General features: G+C 35.6%; 1 long non-coding RNA gene across 1 annotated transcript in view; it reads right to left on the minus strand.

The window, feature by feature from the left end:
• Positions 1-1932: 1932 nt before the first annotated feature.
• LOC118353077 (uncharacterized) overlaps positions 1933-18844 on the minus strand; it is a 69176-nt gene continuing 52264 nt past the window's right edge. The window contains exons 4-5 of the long non-coding RNA XR_007407709.1: positions 2677-2773; positions 1933-2375 (exon numbers count right to left, since the gene is read on the minus strand). This is a non-coding gene — a long non-coding RNA (uncharacterized LOC118353077). The remainder of the gene's footprint in view (positions 2376-2676; positions 2774-18844) is intronic.

Here is an 18844-nt window from a genome sequence, read left to right on the forward strand (position 1 = left end):
GTTTTGATTTCTGACTCTCTAACTTAGTGAATCTCTAATATCTTAAAGCTTTAGAATTTTAGACTTGGAAGGCATTATCTAAGGTGGTGGCCCCCTGATTTTTAAATTATGTTAACTAGTAAAAATTTCCCAAGTTGAGTAGCTGGTTTAAAGTTGCCAACTTTATATTTTGTCTGATATACTAAAAAACAAGACAGAACAAGCAACGTGTGTGTGTATGTGTGTGTGTGTGTGTGTGTGTGTGTGTAGAGAGAGAGAGATTTCAGAAACTGGCTCATATGATTGTAGGGAATGGTGAATCCAAAATCTATAGGATAGGCCAGTAGGTTTGAGTCAAAATGTTTAAAACTCAGACAAAATTTCCACATTGCAGTCTTGAGGCAGAATTTCTCCTGCAGGAAGCCTCAGCCTTTGCTCCAAAGGTCTTCAACAAGAATATTCAACAATATTCAACAAGAATATTCAACAAGATTCAACAAGAATCCAAAGGACCTTTGGATAAGGTCCGCTCATATATAAGCAGAGGATAATTTGATTTATTTACAGTCAACTGATGTTGACTTCAACATTTACTGATGATAAATGTTATCACATGTAAAAAAAAAAAACTTTACAGCTATATCTAGACTGGCATTTAAATAACTAGGCATCAGTCTAGCAAAATTGGCACAACAAATAATTATCAGTCACAGAATGGATTCATTTGGTTGGTCAGGTCTTCTGATCCTATAGTACACATTCAATCCTATTCCCTTGGTCCCAGCTCCACCTCAATTAAGTTAATAATACTCCTTTTTTATGCCATTCAAGGTAATTACAGGATTAAATTTAGAGGATTAAATAAGATTATTTCTATATTTTAAACTCAACAATACCAAATACATAATAAGACTATAAAAACTAAGGCTTATTTTATGTCTGTAATGATTATAAATTAGGATTATAACTCCATAATTTTGTACATTCTTATATTGGAAAGCAAAGTAACAGTGTCAGGCAATGCAGTAATTGTATCAAAATCATCAATGATGCAAAATCAGTGTTTTAAAATTATTTTGTAATCAAGTTAATAAAAAAGCATTATACCAAATTTTGTGGAGGTAATTATCTGAAAAAATAAAAAAATATTAAAAATAATCTATGCCCAGTTAAAAGATTTAAAGGCACTATTCCAAAATATTAGTTATAACTGATGGTGACATTATGAATAATTTTTTCCTTTTGAATTTTCCTGAAGTTGTTAGCCTGAAGTTTAACAATGTTCATATATTTTACTTATTGTCATCATAAGAATCAACTATATTTTTAAACCTAAAGAATAAAAAGAAATCTAATATTATGTTTGTGTCAGTATGTTATGTCCACATGCTCTTAAGTTTTTCTAAATAACACAGTTGTATCCACTCAAATAAGTTGACATTTTCATTTTGGTTTCATCTTGATTGACTGGTTTGATGAAAATCCAAATCTCATGCCAGGGAATAAACTCATCGACCCACATAAGCCTGTTCCCTAAAAGCTTTTTAAAAGTGTATATTTGTGTTTTACAAACATTTGAGAAGTAATAACTTTGGGAAGAGGGGAGCAGCATCCCTTGACCAACATTTGTGTAAAATGCATGTGCCAGAAATTATAACGACAAAAAAAGAACTTTGATGTCAAACATTTCAACAAATTATACTCTGTACTCTAGAAACACTTTCACTGGGAGGAGACCATCAATTTGAGTGGATGTGTACTTTTTGATTTTACAATGCAATGTCGGCAGATTATTTTGAAAGTGTGTGCAGCTGTGTGAGTTTTTAATGTTTAAACATGAATAATAAGTGTCAAGTTTGTTTTTAAGCTAATAGAACTTAGATATCAGATAGAAAAATCATGTATTTTATTTCACTTCCCATAAGTTAATTTTACAAAGAAAATTAAAAGCTAAAACAACTGAAGAATTAATAGGTAAAGAAAAATGGAAGTTAACAGTGTCAAATTCTGATCTGACTTCAACTGATATTAAAGAGCAAACAGATGGTTGGCCCTGTAAATAGAATTTTAGATCACAGTAATGAGCAGCCTCTATGAGAATTATATGGGTCTGGTTTTTAAGAAGTATTATTTATTTTAAATTTTATGACAATTGCATACAAAGATAAAGGACATAAAAACAAAAGTACAATATTGTAACAGCTGGGATTTCAAAACCATCCCAAATTGGCTTAAGGTAAAGAAGAATTCATTGGTTCATACAACTGAAAAATCAAGGAGAGTTTTGGCTTCCAATTGTAGCTTGATCCAAGAATCCATATGATGTCATAAAGACTTGGTCTCTCTCCATCTCCTAAATTTGCTCTTCTTCATTTTTAATTCTGTCACTGAAAATCCTCAATTGCAAACAAAAAAACAACTGTGGTTAGTTTAAGCAGAAAAATTAATTTAATTAAGGGATTTTAGCTAGCTCATAGCATTATCAGAAAGACTTGAGAACCAGATATGGCGACTTGTAGTCGGAAACACAACACCAAATCCAGATTTGAATCCAGACAGTCTGACTCCAGAATCCATTCTCTTAACCACATACTAAAGATTCCATAGAATCTGTCATTGGTGATATTTAAGAAGAATCTAGATGACTCCTAGTTAGGAAAATATGAAAGGTATTTTGCTATTTGAAAGATAATTTACCATCTTTCTCTCCTCCTCCCAGTAGGCAGGTCAAATGGAGGGAATTGTGTAATTCATGTTTCCCAGGCTGGCCAGTTCATCAATATGTTGTAGATTCCTGCAAGGAAAACTACTTCTGTAAGTTTGTAGCCTGTCTGGGTATTAGCAGTCCCAACTAAAAATTGCCTTAGAATGCATTACCATTGGCCAATGTTTACCCATGTCCACATTTCCAAGCAGCTTCTGTAGTCTGGGGCTGCTCAAAGATCTGCACCTACAGGCAAAAATGCTTTGCTAACCTGGTTGACCAACCACTCATTCCTCTCTCACACACCCACCTGATGTCAAGGAGGAAATACAAAGCCTCCACAAGCCTCTTACACAAAACTATTAGTCACAATACAAATTGCACTTGAAAGACAATCTAGTACCAATTAATTTTTATTGTCTCTGCATTTCAGTGTAGTAATTTATACTTTTTTCTAAATTGTTCTCATCATGTTAAACATTAAACCTGAAGCAGCAAAGTTAATTATGTTCATATGTGCTATGGGACAGATATTGCTGTCTCCTACCCAAAAATCATTGCCTTCCATTTCTTCCAGCTAGAAGAGACCTTTTCTGTGACAGAAGCTAAAAATATCAGATTCAGTTATTTCTGCTATAACATAATTATTGGAAATCCTAGGTTTTTGTAAGATTAGACCCTAGAAGTAACAGGGTGTTCAGCATTAGCCAGAGCTACTCAAGATACAATAAAAATGCATTAAAACAGCATGGACTGTTCACTTACGGTTCATGCATTTTTCTCTATATTATACTTCAATAAAAAGTTACTTTAAAAAAGAAAAAAACAATATGGAAAAGCACTGTGGAGTTCTGAGCCAGCGAGACTGCTGATAACATGGGGGTAGAAGTGGAAGCTGCCACAGGCTTAGAACTGTATTAAGCTGGAGGATAGGGGATGCCTCTCTAGGGAAAGATCTCTCAGTGCAGGTGCTTATTTTCAATTTTATTTTTAAAAAAGTTAAAAGAGCTCCTGTCTATACAACTAAAGACTTTTACCTTTCTTGCTGAAGGTTATTAATACTACTCCTTTGTTATACCATCACAACTTCCCCATTGTATTGACATTATTCTCCTACTTACCAATGTGTGTGCGCTATTTCATTTCCTAGAAATGTGTGTTGTCAAAAACAAACTGTACTCACTCTCTCAGCCTTCCTTGCAGCTGAGAATGGCCAGGTAACCTGGTTCTGACCAATGAAACCCCAAGGGAGACTTTGCTTAGATACCCCTAGGTAGAAAGCCACTCCATCCTTTCCTACTTTCACACTTTGTCACATAAAGATAGAACACTTGGAGTAACTGCTGCCATTTTATAACCATGAAGAGAATCATTGCTATCACACTGCAGACAGTTAAAAAAAAAGCAGGAAAAGAGGCTGGGTCCTTGATGACATCATCAAGACACTGAAACAACCCTGGAACTATTTATATCCAGTCCTAATTTTTAAGTCACTTTTGGTCTTACACACTTAACTTGAGGCTAAAAGCACTAATCCCCTAGCACATCTTAAATAGCACTCATGTACCCACTGTATTCGTTTCCTAGGGTTGCTGTAACAAAATACCACACACTGGATGCCTTAAACAACAGAAACTGATCAATGCTTTAACTCTCAATTTACAGGAAATATAGATGTGGAGGACTGATAAAAGACACCATAAGGATTCAATTAGCAAAATCCAGATTATTAACAACATACCAGACCAGTACTTATTTTCAACAAATAAGTTGCAGGGCTGAGAGTGCAGGGGGTACATGGGGAGGGACAGAAGAGCTAGCTTAAAATAAATGAAATGGAGACCAAAAAACTTAGAAAAGATCAATGAAAGTGAGTGCTGTTTCTTTCAGAAGATAAACAAAATTGATAAAAACAAACAAACAAACAAACAAAAAAAAACCTTTAGGCAGACTCCTCAAAGCAAAGAGAGAAGACCTAAATAAATAAAATCAAAAATGAAAGAAGTACAATCAATAGCACAGAAATACAAAGGATTATAAGAGAATATGAAGAAAAATTATATGGTAATAAATTGGGGGGGAAAGGATAAATTTCTAGAAACTACAATCTCCTAAAACTGATTCAGGAAGAAATAGAAAATTTGAACAGACCAATTACTAGTTACAAAATTAAATCAGTAATCTAAAAATTCCCAACAAACAGAAGTCTAGGACCAGAGGCTTCACAGGTGAATTCTACAAAACATATAAGGAAGAGTTAACACCTATTCTTCTCAAATTATTCCATAAAATAGAAGGAAAATGTAAATTCATTCTATGAGGCCAGCATTAGCCTAATACCAAAACCAGGTAAAGACACCACTAAAAAAGAGAACTACAAGCCAATATCCTTGATTAACAGAGATGCAAAAATCCAACAAAATACTAGCAAACTGCATTCAACTATACATTAAAAAAAAATCATTCACCATGATCAAGTGGTGAATGAGCTGCAAGGACAATTCAATATTCACAAATTGATCAAGTAACAAAATGAAAGATAAAAATCATATGATCATTCCAATCAACACAGAAAAAGCATTTAATAAATTTTGACATCTGTTCACTGCAAAAACCTTCACAAAGGAGGGTTAGAGGGAACATACCTCAATATAATAAAGGCCATATATGAATAACCCTCAGCAAACATCACCCTTAATCAGGAAAAACTGAGATCTTTCCCCCTAACATCAGGAACAAGACAAGATGCTCATTCTCACCACTTTTATTCAATATAGTACTGGAAGTCCTAGCCACAGCAATCACACAAAAGGCATCCAAATTAGTAAGGAAAAAAGTGAAACTTTCACTATTTGCAGATGACATGATACTATATATAGAAAATCCAAAAGACTCCACCAAAAAAACTACTAGAACTGATACCTGAATTCAGTAAACTCACATGATATACAAAATCAATGTATAGAAATCTATTGCATTTCTATACACCAATAATGAAACAGCAGAAAGAGAAATCAAGGAATCAATCCCATTTACAATTGCACCAAGAACCATAAGATACCTAGGAATAAACCTAACCAAGAGGTGAAAGACCTGAACTCTGAAAACCATAAAACACTGATGAAAGAATTAAAGAAATGGAAAGACATTTCATGTTCATGGACTGGAAAAACAAATATTGTTAAAATGTGCATACTACCCAAAGCAAGCCACACATTTAATGCAGTCCATATCAAAATATCAAAATACCAGTAGCGTTTTTCACAGAACTAGACCAAACAATCCTAAAATTTGTATGGGACCACAAAATATCCCGAATAGCGCAAACAATCTTAAGAAAGAAAAGCAAAGCTGGAGGCATCACAATTCTGGACTTCAAATTATATTACAAAGCTGTAGTAATCAAAACAGTATACTACTGGCACAAAAATAGTGCAATGGCACAATAGAGAACCCAAAAATAAACCCATAATTCTATGGTCAACTAATCTTTGACAAAACAGGAAACTTTTCCAATGGGAAAAAGTCTCTTCAACAAATAGTGCTAGGAAAACTGGACAACAACATGGAAAAGAATGAAACTGGACTACTTTCTTACACCAAACAGAAAAATAAATTCAAAATGGATGAAAGACCTAAATGTGAAAAAAAAAAAGACCTAAATGTGAGACTTGAAACTATGAAAATCTTAGAAGAGGACACAAACAGTATTTTTTTTATATCAGCCAAAGCAGATTTTTTCCAGATATGTTTCCTGAGACAAGGAAAACAAAAGTAAAAATAAACTATTGGACTACATTAAAATAAAAAGCTGCACTGTGAAGGAAATAATCAACAAAATAAAAACCAACCTTAAGGATGGGAGAAGATATTTGAAATGACATATCTGATAAAGGGTTAGTATCCAAAATATATAATAAAGGTATACAAATCAATATCCAAAAAATAAATAATCCAACTTAAAAATGGGCCAAAGACATGAACAGACATTTTTACAAAGAAGACATACAGATGGCAAACAGACACATAAGGTGATGTTCACCATCACTTACCATCAGGGAAATGCAAATCAAAATTTCAGTGAGATATCACCTCATACCTGTCAGAATGGCTAATATCAACAACACAAGAAACAACAGGTATTGGCGAGGATGTGGAGAAAAAGGAACTCTCTTGCACTGTTGGTGGAAATGCAAACTAGTGTAGCCAGTCTGAAAAATGATATAGAGGTCCCTCAGAAAGTTAAAAATAGAACTAACCTATGATCCAGCAATTGCACTACTGGGTATTTACCCAAAGAATACAGAAACAGTAATTCAAAGGGATACACGTACCAAAGGCTCAACGACTGAGCCACTCAGGGGTCCCTTTATGTTATCTTTTTTTTAAAGGTTTTATTCATTTATTTGAGAGAGAGAGAGAGAAAGAGATTGAGAGAGAGCACCAGCTGGGGGGAATGGCAAAGGGAGAGGGAGAAGCAGACTTCTGCAGATCAGGAAGCCTGATGTGGGGCTTAATCCAGGAACCCTGTGATCATGACCCAAACCGAAAGCAGTCGCCTAACTGACTGAGCCACCCAGGCGCCCCATACTATCTTTTTAACCAGTCTGTCTAGGGGGTTATCAAGTTTATTAGTTTTTCCAAAATGTTGGCCTTTGTGACACTTCTTAATGGTTTTCTAAATAATTTCATTAATTCATGCTCTTACCACTATTTTCTTTTACTTGGGGTTTTATGTTTGTTATTGTTTTTGTTTTGTTTTTACTGTCCTTTTTCTAATTTCTTGAGATGGATGCCTAGGTTTTTACAGCCTTTATTCTTTTTTAATGTATGCATTTTATGCTGTACATTTCTATTTATTTATTTTTTTATGTACATTTCTATTTAAACCAAAGCTTTAGCTGCATCCCACAGGATTTTTTTCAGTTATGGTAAAAAAGTACACAACATTGAATTTATCATGCTAACCATGTTTAAGTGTACAGCAGAGTAGCATTAGTTATATGCATATTTTTGTGCAACAGATTTCTAGAACTTTTTCATCCTGCAAAAGTAAAAATCTATACCTATTGAACAACAACTCAGCTTTTTCTCCTCTTGCCTCTGGCAACCATATTCTTTTTTTTAAGAGTAAATTTTCTTTTCTCCCCAGTTCTATTGATATATAATCGACATATAACACTGTATAAATTAAAGGCATACAATATAATGATTTGATATATGTATATATTGCAAAATGATAACCACTTTCTTTCTGTTTTTATGAATTTGACTACTTTAGATACTATAAAGTAGGATCATACAACATTTGACTTTTTGTGACTGGTGTATTTTACTTAGCAAAATGTCCTCAAGGTCCATGCATATTGCAATGTGTGACAGGATTTCCTTCTTTTTTAAGGCTGCATAATATTTCAGCATATGGATGTACCACATTTTCTTTATCCATTCATCTATTGATAGCCATTTAAGTTGCTTTTACCTCTTGGCTATTGTAAACAATGCTGCAATGAACTTGGGCATGAAATTATCTCAAGATCTTGTTTTTTAATTCTTTTATATATACATCTAGAAGTAAGAGTGCTGGATCATGTGATAATTCTATTTTTTCCGGAACCTCCATACTATACCATATTTCAATTCCATCATCACTGCACTTGGCTCCCTTTTTTTAAAATGATTTTATTTATTTATTCATGAGAGACACACAGAGAGAGGCAGAGACACAGGCAGAGGGAGAAGCAGGTTCCCTGTGGGAGCCCAATGTGGGACCCGATCTTGGAACTCCAGGATCATGCCCTGAGCCAAAGGCAGACATTCAACTGCTGAGCCACCCAGGCATCCCATGAACAGGGCTTCCAATCTTTCTTCATCCTCAGCAGCACTTACTACTTTGGGGGTTGTTAGTTTGTTTGTTTTTTTAATTTGTGTATCTTCTTTGGGGAAATGTCCATTCAAGTCTTATATTCATTTTTAAATCAGGTTATCTGTTTTTTTGTTGTAGACTTTAGGAGTTCTTTACATATTCTCAGTATTAACTCTTCATCAGATATATGATTTGCAAATACTTTCTCCCATTCCACAGGCTGCCTTTCAATCTGCTGATTGCTTCTTTTGCTGTGCAGTAGCTTTTCAATTTGATGTAGTCTGCTTTTGCTTTTGTCACCTGTGCTTTTAGTGTTGCAGCTAAGAAATCATTGCCAAAACCCATGTTATAAAGCTTTTCTGCTATGATCGCTTCTAGGAGTTTTATAGTTTTAGGTCTTAGGTTTAGGTATCTCACAAGTTTTCATATATAGTTTTTTCATTGCCATTCAGTCAAATTACTTTCTAGTTTCAATTGTGATTCCTTCTCTGCACCATAAGTAATTTCAAAGTTAATTTCTTAATTGCAAAACAATTGAGTATATTCTAACTGAATCTCATCAAAAAAGTATGAGTTTCAGTAATGTCCCCTTCTATCGTTTAGCATGAGCTAGATTTAATTTTGAACTCCTTAGCTTTGTAATGGTGCCAAAACTGCTGTTCAGAATCTTTGCTTTTCAGTTGCCTTTTAAGGAATCAGTAGAATCTGATCAGTAGTAGAATCTCTACATAGTATTTTACTTCTTCACTGCTATTTTAGTTCTCTGATGCCTGTAAGCTGCTATTTTTTTTTAAGATTTTGTTCAGATAACCTAGTTTTTTTTTCAGTAGGTAGGCTGATCCAAATGAATTGTCCTGCCATTTCCAGACGTAGAAGGTTTTTAGATGAAATAGATAGATGATAGGTAGATAGATGAGAGAGAGAGAGAGAGAGAGAGAGAGAGAGAGAGAAGAAAGAAAGAAAGAAAGAAAGAAAGAAAGAAAGAAAGAAAGAAAGAAAAGAAAGAAAGAAAGAAAGAAAGAAAGAAAGAAAGAAAGAAAGAAAGAAAGAAAGAAAGGAGGCCTAATACATAGTTTACATTGCATGGTTCTTCAAAGATTATGTGATTCTTCTCTCCTGCATTTTGGCAGTAAAATCTGCTATCCTCATGAATGATGTGAGTATACATGGAGGAAGGTAGTATAGATTGACAAAAGGATGAAATTTTACATTTGGGTTGTTGTGGTGCAGAGCATACAGAAACAGCAGAGGCCCTGAGAACTCACAGAAATCTTGGGGAGTTCTTTGGACATTCTCAAGGCAGGCTTTTTAAAAATGTTTCTTTAATTGAAATATAATTAAATAGAGTTTTTATGTTAGTTTCAGGTGTACAATATAATGATCCAGTTCTATACATTACTCAGAGCTTATCACAGTAAGTGTTCTCAAGGCAGTCTTTCTTAAGTACTGAAGGCAACAGGGACCTCTGGATGGCAATGGGGTTCAAATACAAAGAATTATGCAAATATCACACTACTTTACTTCCTCACCTGTTCTTTATCCACGTGGTTTTTTTTTTATTCTTTTGTTTAGAGTTTGTAGTGATTGTAATCTGTACTGCAAGGGCAAGCACAAGAGCAAGGCAAAGCTAGAGGTAACAGGAAGCTGAGCAGCTGCCAACTATATTAATGAAAAAGCAAGGAGGATGTTGCTAAGTCTCTTTCTGTCAGTTTCAATAAGCCAACTTATTTTAGCATTTAATAAAGTCTTTTTACAGTTTGGAAAACACTTTATTATTAAATTTTCTGTGGGAAAGGTAACTTTATTATTGCTACTCTCATACATCCTAGTGCTAAGTTCCTTTCTCTCATAGAAACATCTGTATTACTCAATTTTTATACTCTTATTATAGCAGAACAGGCTACACACTATAGCAGTGCACTGTAGGAGAAGTGACGACTATCAGATTCCTTTAAAATTGTCTGGACTGGACAGAAAACACTGTAATAGGCTTAAATTGTTTCAACACTTCTACCGGAATAGTCAGACTGTCAGAAATAATACGTGGTTTGACCAGAGAAATAAAAAATTGGCAAACTTATACTTGAAAAAAAGAATAAGACTTTCACAAAACTGAATAAGCCATACATTAGAACACATTCAGAAGATGCCAATACAAATGCACTTACTCTTCCTTTCCCACACAGAAAATAATCCGTTAATATATTTATCACTATAATAAAGTTACTCTGTTAACATGATGCCTATTGCTAAAGACTTAATTATTTACTCACTGTGCTCCAGGAAATGCATGTTTTATGAGATGTTGATAGAATTCTCAAAAAAAGTATTTTCTATCCTAATCAGCTTAGGTAACAATACATAGTACATCTGCCCCCTGGAAACTCACAAAGTACATATTAAATGCTCTTGGAATTCCTACAGCAAAGAAACATGCTTAATTCAGCCTTTAACAAAGTTATTTTGGCCACTAAATCATGAAACTCTTCCAACATCTTACTGAATTGTTCAGCGGAATGTTTTATGGGAAATGGTAATGTAATATAAGGAAATAATTAATTTCCAAACTGGAAATGATTAAGAAGATAAGAGACCCAGCATTATTTTTCCAGGAGTTTTGGGTCTGACATAAATTCAGGGTGTACTTGAATGTCCCCCTCCCTTATGCCATTCTATCTCCCACAACATTTTATTAGTTTTTTTTTTTTTAAGATTTTGTTTTTAAGTAATCTCTATATCTAACAAGGGTCTCAAACTCACAACCCCTGAGATCAAGTCACATGCTTTATTGACTAAGCCAGCCAGGTGCCCCCATTAAAATTCAGTAAACCAGAGGGAGAATAGTATATGGATATCAGAAGTCACAGATGCTGATTTTGCCACTAATAATTGTGAGACCTTGAGGAATTTAAAACCTCTGAACATTTGTTACTTTATTGATACAATGGAGTTAATCCTGCTTTTTATTCAGTATCAACAAATATTAAAAGTCAGTTCTCAGAAAATTTACGTTCTAGGAAAGAAGGAGGGAAGGGCAGAGGGAGGTAGGGAGAGAGATTTTACAGGTATAAAAATAAATAGGGAAATATATAACTGATAAGTTCTATAAGAAGAGTTAATATAGGATGATGTGATTGTATTTAGATTACTACTTTTATTGAATGGGAAGGACTAAGGAGAGACTGAAGTGGTGACATTTAAACTGAAATTTGAATTATAGGCAGACAGATCTTTGGGATGAGATCTCAGGAGACAGGTTAGTGAGGGGTCTTAAAGTGGCTGAGTACAATGGGTGGCAATTCGAGGTTAAGATAAAAGATCACTTGGAGAAGGTAGGTAGAAACCAGATCAAGTATGGCTTTGTGAACCATGCTATTTGGGTTTTATTTCAAGTATAATGAAAAGCCACTAGAATATTCCAAACGTGGAAGCAACAGGATCTACCCAATTTATATTACAGAATAGTTGTAAAGATTAAATGAAGTGTTATATATGAATCAGACCACACTTAGACCAGGTATTTGAGGAGAATTTTTTAAAGAAACTCTGCCATAAGTAGGTCTTAGGAAACAAACCAGAAATCGTTCAGTACCCATGAGCTACGAAAAGAGGGAAACCATTACAGTCTGAACCTGACTGGAGTAGCTATCCAAGCTCAGAGAAAGTAATTTTGTGGAGAATGCCAACTGAAATTCAGGGAAATTGATACAGAAAACCTGCAGCCCTGTGAAGGGAAGGAGGCACAACGTCACTCTCCTCTACCCCACATTGGCTGAACCCAACCAGGAGGCAAAGAAATCCATTGATAAAGAACTGCACAGAGAATAATAGGAAGAATGGAGAATGGAGCCAGAGTTGCAGCAGAAAGGAACAAGCACACTTCACTCTTTTGCCTCTCAGCATCCATGCTCATTTTTTGCCAAGGTGAAAAATTTGTGTTCCCAATCAGCTACCACATCATCACAGTTTGGTCATATCACCACTTGCAATCTAAAATGGTAGTCACTAGTAGTGTTCTTCATTAAAGGAGTGGGAGGAGACACGGGGAAAAGAAGCACTTGTCATAAGACAAAGCTGCTATGATCTCTGCTTCGGTAGTTAGATAGTAGGCTTAAGTTGTCACCATAGTGACTTTCTTCCAATTCTCATTCCATATTTTCCTTGTTCTCTCAAAGCATATTAGTTGAATAGCTTCTCAACCTGGTTGCCTGAGTCAAATCTTTAGTCTTGTAGGAGATGAGTCCTTTGATGGCCCTATCTTTATTGTGTTGCCAGGGTTTTTTATTGCCAAGAGTCATGGAGTAATAGAGTCCTAAGTAGCTAAGAGCCTCACTTGTGTTCCACACAGCAGTAACTCATTTCCCCTGGGTAATCAAGATCATTGTCCCAGCCAGTACAATAACCTCTTCTCTGTCTATTGCTTCGTTAGCCTAAAACTGCCACTGGGCAGTTTCTGTTTCTAATGCAATGGAACTCTTAATGAATTCTCCAATGGATGGATTCCATACTCTAGTACCATAAATTCCATACTCCAGTAATATAAATTTACTGAGACCAAATTTGCATGGATAGGAAAAAAAGTTCCCCATATACATATTTGGTATAAAAGTTGGAAAGTCCATTCTCACTTCCAGCCCTTGGACTCTGCATAAGTGGTTTACAGTACTAGGGTAGATGGCTCCTTATATTGGCACTGTCCTTGTAGGATTTATCTCCTGATGGTGCCAGAAGTGAGCCTTCAAATGCCATTCCACGGCTCCAGGAGACTGACCTGAATATCATGATTGGTGTCATATTGAGAGTTCAGCAATGCCTCTGCTATAGGCAGATTGCACCCACAGTGATAGGGTAGATGAATTAGCCTTGATGAGAGTGTACCATGTTGGAGAGTCCATGCACAGCCTCCATCCATTGCAGGCCCACTTAATATGCCTCCACTGACCAATCATGTGAATGGCTAGGAGAAAAGGTTGACATTCTTAGGAGGAATAATCTTAGCCATTTGATTATTGAAAGCTTTTCTTCACTATTGGGATACCCTCTAATGGGCATCTACATGGAACACACCTATCTTTCCACCTTGTGCCCATCCTGGGAGGCCCACCTACATACCTCTCCCCCAGACCTTGCCATCAGTCTTCCTATTTTTCCTTTCCAAAGCTTTAACTGCTGGCTTATACAGTTTATGTAAGTTAATTCTTCAGACTATCCTTCTACTATAAGTGGATAACCAGATGACTGCCCAAAATTCTGCCCACTGAGAAAATTTTCTCTCATCATTGTCTTTCAGTGCTACCCCTAAGTGAGGCTGTAATACATTACAGCTATCCATTTCTGTTTAATGCCCACATGCTATTCATTCATAAGCCAGGCCCATTCTTTTTCCTCTTCCATCAGTAGGTCATAGAGAATTCCCTCATGAGACTATAGGTGTAGTCTGTGGAAAATGCAAAAAAGCAGTAAGAGCAGTAGCCATGGGACTCAGCCACTTGTTCATGTGATTTAATTTTGTCTTTTGATTCTCCTAGGCCCAGTCTCATTTATACCATTTTTCATTTTATACTGGAATGGTGTGCACATGTCTAAATCTATGGTGTAAACAATTATATAACACCCAGTTCATAATTAGCAGTTTGGGTCATATATTACTCATATTCAAAGGTTGAATGTTCAGTTTTTGCCAGGCCAAACAGCAAGCTAAAAGGTGGTTTTCAAGTGGATAATAGCTGTCAGAAAGTTTCCAAACACCTAATGGCCTACACTGTGAGCTTTCCAGAAGCTCTGTATGGTATCTCTGAAACCAATGATTAACACCATTGGATCTAATAGGCCATTAGCGTAAGCAGCATAGACTTGCCAAAGAGCTTTTAGCTTTTTTTGCATTTCTAAGCTCCAAAAGCCTCACAGGTCTTCCAACAAATGGTAGAACCAGTATCCCCATAGTTATATATACAGCCTCCTGGACCCAAAGAAACTCACAAAATGCTATGCTCATTCTTTGTGGTGGGCCATGCAAGATGCAGAAACTTATTTCTCAATTTAGAAGGGAGATACCCAATATACCTAAGATGACTGGATACATAGAAACTTCACTTAGTGACAAATCCTTGAAATCTCTTACCCTCTGGAACATGCGTATTTTAGGAAGTCATGGTAGGTACTTGATAGTTCCTGCTCACCAGGTCCATTAGTATAATTTCATTAAAGTAATGCAGTAGCGTAATGGGCTTTAGAATATCAAGATGATGAAATTCCTTCTGAACCACATTATAACAGAGATGAAGTGAGTTGACATAGATAGAAGGCAGATGAGTATTCTGCTATCCATAACACTTGAAAGCAAACTGCATCTTGTTATTTAGCTGATAGAGATGTCAAAAAACATTTACTTGATGAATAGCTATATACCAGGATGAGGGCTATGTTTATTTGGTGTTTTGGTGAAGATACCACAACCAGAATTGCAACAGCAACTGGCATTACCATCTTGTTATGTCTGTGAAAATCTACAGTCATTGATAAGTAGTAACAAACAAATAAACAAATTTTAATGAATTTCTCCCACCACTAAATGGATTCATTAGCAAAAGAATGAAAAGGTCATTTCCTCAAGTAGAAATAATACTTGGCCTCTCTTTTCTAAATGCTGGGTTCTCTTGACCAGGGAAGTGTTAATAGTTTGTGGCTTTCAGGGCTACAATGGGAATAAAGTAAATTGTCCCATTTGTGGATGGTGGGGGATGTTGGGATTTGAAGTCAGAGGGAGATCTAGTCTTACACCAGGAGAGACCTGGATTCCTTGAATTTAAAAGGATGAATAGGAAACAGTTTCCCTAAGAAGCAGAGTTCAATGCCCTATCCAGGGCAGTACCCTTGAAATTGCCAGACTTCTGAATGGAGTGGCAGTGTGGATCTGAGACAAAGCCACTAAGTACCCTTACATCACACAGTGAAGGTGCTGATGACCAAGCTTGGCACAGAAGAGCCAGTGAAGTTACCCACCTGAAAATAAATGTTCATAAGAGCTTGCACATTAGCATCTCAGTGGTGAGTAGGGTAGACCCAAACCAGAAGCCAGTTCTTACACAATCCTAAGAGATAAGAAAGAAGAATCCATGAAAAAACATTGGATTTCGATGTCCCATTATCCAGGCAGCTGAGACAGATAACATTTATTTTGTAAGATTCTTAAAGGTACTTTTGTTCTAGTGTGTATATTTATAAAGAACATTGAAGCCTTGATGTAAAAGTACAAGGAAAGCAGAAGCCTAACTGTATTCTAACAATGAAGCAAGCCTGTTGAGGCTAATGCAGAAATGAGCTTCTACCAAAGGACTACACTTCATTTTCCTCTATGTAAGTCTGTCACTCTTGCTTTCATGCTCTGTTCTCGGAAATGTTTTTATAATAGTCTTAACAGTCATGTCAACATATCAACCTTTAAATATTGTTATAAAGGCACCACTGTTGAAAGACTATTCAATGGAGAAGTTGCTGCCCTGCTTCTTACATCCTTCTGATAGAAAGTCAGCAAAATTTTACTTTAACAAAAACTAAAACTAGAATTTTTCTTTCACGTAACGTTTTCACGAGGAATAATTTTCAAAATCACTCTTGCTTTGAGAATAGTGCTGCTCACTCTATCAATTCTTAATTCAATGCAGACTTCTCAACACACAGGAGTAATTTGCCCAAGGTCTGTGGCTTTCTATACTATTCTAGTATGAGACAAAGAAAGCATTCTCTGCTTGCCTTTCCCAGTTGCATAATGGCTGAAAAAACTATGAAGAAAATTTTCTTCAGCCTGAAGTTGGAAGCTATGTTTCCCTGGATTTTTAAAACACCTAAGCATTATATATTTTTGGCAAAGTCAATGGTTTTTCTCTAGTTAGCAAAACAAATGGCACTTTATTTATTTATTTATTTACTTACTTACTTACTTATCTTTATTTTTAAATTTGAGCATAGTTGACACACAATATTACCCTAGTTTTAGGTGTACAATTTAGTAATTTGACAAGTTATATGTTATACTGTACTCACCACAAGTATAACTACCACATATCACGTTACATCCCTATTATTGCTGACTATACTCCTTATGCTCTGCTTTTTAGTCCCATGATCTATTCATGCCATAACTGAAGGCCTGTGTCTCCCTCTCCCCTTCACCCATTTTGCCCAACACACCTCCCCCCATCCCTCTGGCAACCATTTGTTTGTTCTCTGTATTTATAGGTTTGATTCTGCTTTTTGTTTATTCAATTTTTTTAGATTCCATATATGAGCGCAATCATATGGTATTTGTCTGACTTATTTTACTCAGCATAATACCCTCTAAGTGTTTCCATGTTGTCTCAAATGGCACAATTTTGTCCTTTTGGGGGCTGTGTAATATTCCATTATGTATATTTACCACATTCCCCTTAACCATTCATCCACTGATGAACACTTAGGTTGCTTCCATGTCTTGGCTATTGTAAGAAATGATGCAATAAACATAGGGACACATTTATCTTTTCAAATCAGTGTTTTCATTTTGCCTTGGTGAATACTCAAAAGTGGAATTATTGGATCATATGGTATTTCTATTTTTAACGTTTTGAGTAAACTTCATAATGTTTTCTACATTGGCTGTACCAATTTAAATTCCCATCAACAGTGCACAACGTTTCCTTTTGCTCCACATGCTTTCTAACACTTGTTTCTTGTCTTCTGGATTTTAGCCATTCTAACAGGTATAAGCAGATGGCTAGCTCACTGTGGTCTTGATTTGATTTTTGTGATGATTAGTGGTGTTAAACATCTTTTCATGTGTCTCTTGGCCATTTATATGTCTTCTTTGGGAAATATATATTCAGAGCCTCTGATCCGAATATTTTTCAAATAGTTTTTCTTTAAAACAGATTGTTTGGTCTTACTGGTGTTGAATTGTATGAGTTCTTTATATATTTTGGTTATTAACCCTTATTGGATATATCATTCGCTAATATCTTCCATTCGGTAGGTTGTCTTTTAATTTGTTGATGGTCTCCTTTGATATACAAAGGCTTTTATTTTTATTTTTTTCAAAGATTTTATTTATTTATTCATAAGAGACACACACAGAGAGAGAGAGAGGCAGAGATACAAGGCAGAGGGAGAAGCAGGCTCCATGCTGAGAGCCCAACATGGGACTCGATTCAGGGTCTCCAGGATCACACCCTGGGCTGAAGGCGGCGCTAAACCGTTGAGCCTCCCCGGCTGCCCAAGGCTTTTTATTTTGATGTAATCCCAATAGTTCATTTTTTGCTTTTGCTTCCCCTTCCTTAGGAGACATACCTAGAAAAATGTTGCTATGGCTGATGTCAGAGAAATCACTGCCTGTGTTCTCTTCCAGGGTTTTAATGGCTTCCGGACTCACATTTAGGCCTTTGATCCATTTTGGTTTGTTCCTGTGTGTGGTGTTAGAAAGTAGTCCAGTTTCGTTCTTTTACAGGTAGCTGGTCAGTGTTCTTAGCACCATTTATTGAAAAGACTAACACTACCCCATTGTATATTCTTGCCTCCTTTGTCATAGACTAATTGACCATATAAATGTGAGGTTTCTAGCTTATTCCGTTGATATATGTGTCTATTTTTGTGCCAGTACCATGCAGTTTTGATTACTACAGCTTCATAATATGTCTTGAAATCTGGAATTCTGTTATCTTCAGCTTTGTTCTTTCTCAGGATTGCTTTGGTCATTTGGGGTCTTTTGTGGTTCCATACAAATATCAGTATATCTTTTTTCTTATTTTACAAAAAATGTTGTTGGTATTTTCATAGAGATTGTATCGAATCTGTAGATAGCTTTGGATAATACAGACATTCTGACATTGTTAATTATTCTAATCCATGAGCATGGAATATCTTTCCATTTGTTTGTGTCACCTTCAATCTCTTTTATCAGTGCTTTATGGTTTCCAAAGCACAGTTCTTTTACCTCTTTCATTAAGTTTATTCCTAGGGATTTTATTCTTTTGATGCAATTGTAAATGGTGTAAATTTTTTAAATTTCTCTTTCTGCAACTTTATGGTTAGTGTATAGAAATGCTACTGATTTCTGGGTATTAATTTTGTATCCTGCCACTTTACTGAATTTATTACATCTAATAGTCTAATAGTTTTTTTGTGGAATCTTCAGGATTTTCCATGTAGAGTATCATGTCACCTGTGATTGGTGACAGTTTATCAATTTGGATGCGTCTTATTCATTTTTCTTGTCTGACTGCTATGGGTAGGACTTCTAGTACTACGTTGGATAAAAGTGGTAA

This window comes from Canis lupus, chromosome 32 (assembly GCF_003254725.2).
Source record: "Canis lupus dingo isolate Sandy chromosome 32, ASM325472v2, whole genome shotgun sequence".
NCBI classification, from domain to species: Eukaryota; Metazoa; Chordata; class Mammalia; order Carnivora; family Canidae; genus Canis; species Canis lupus.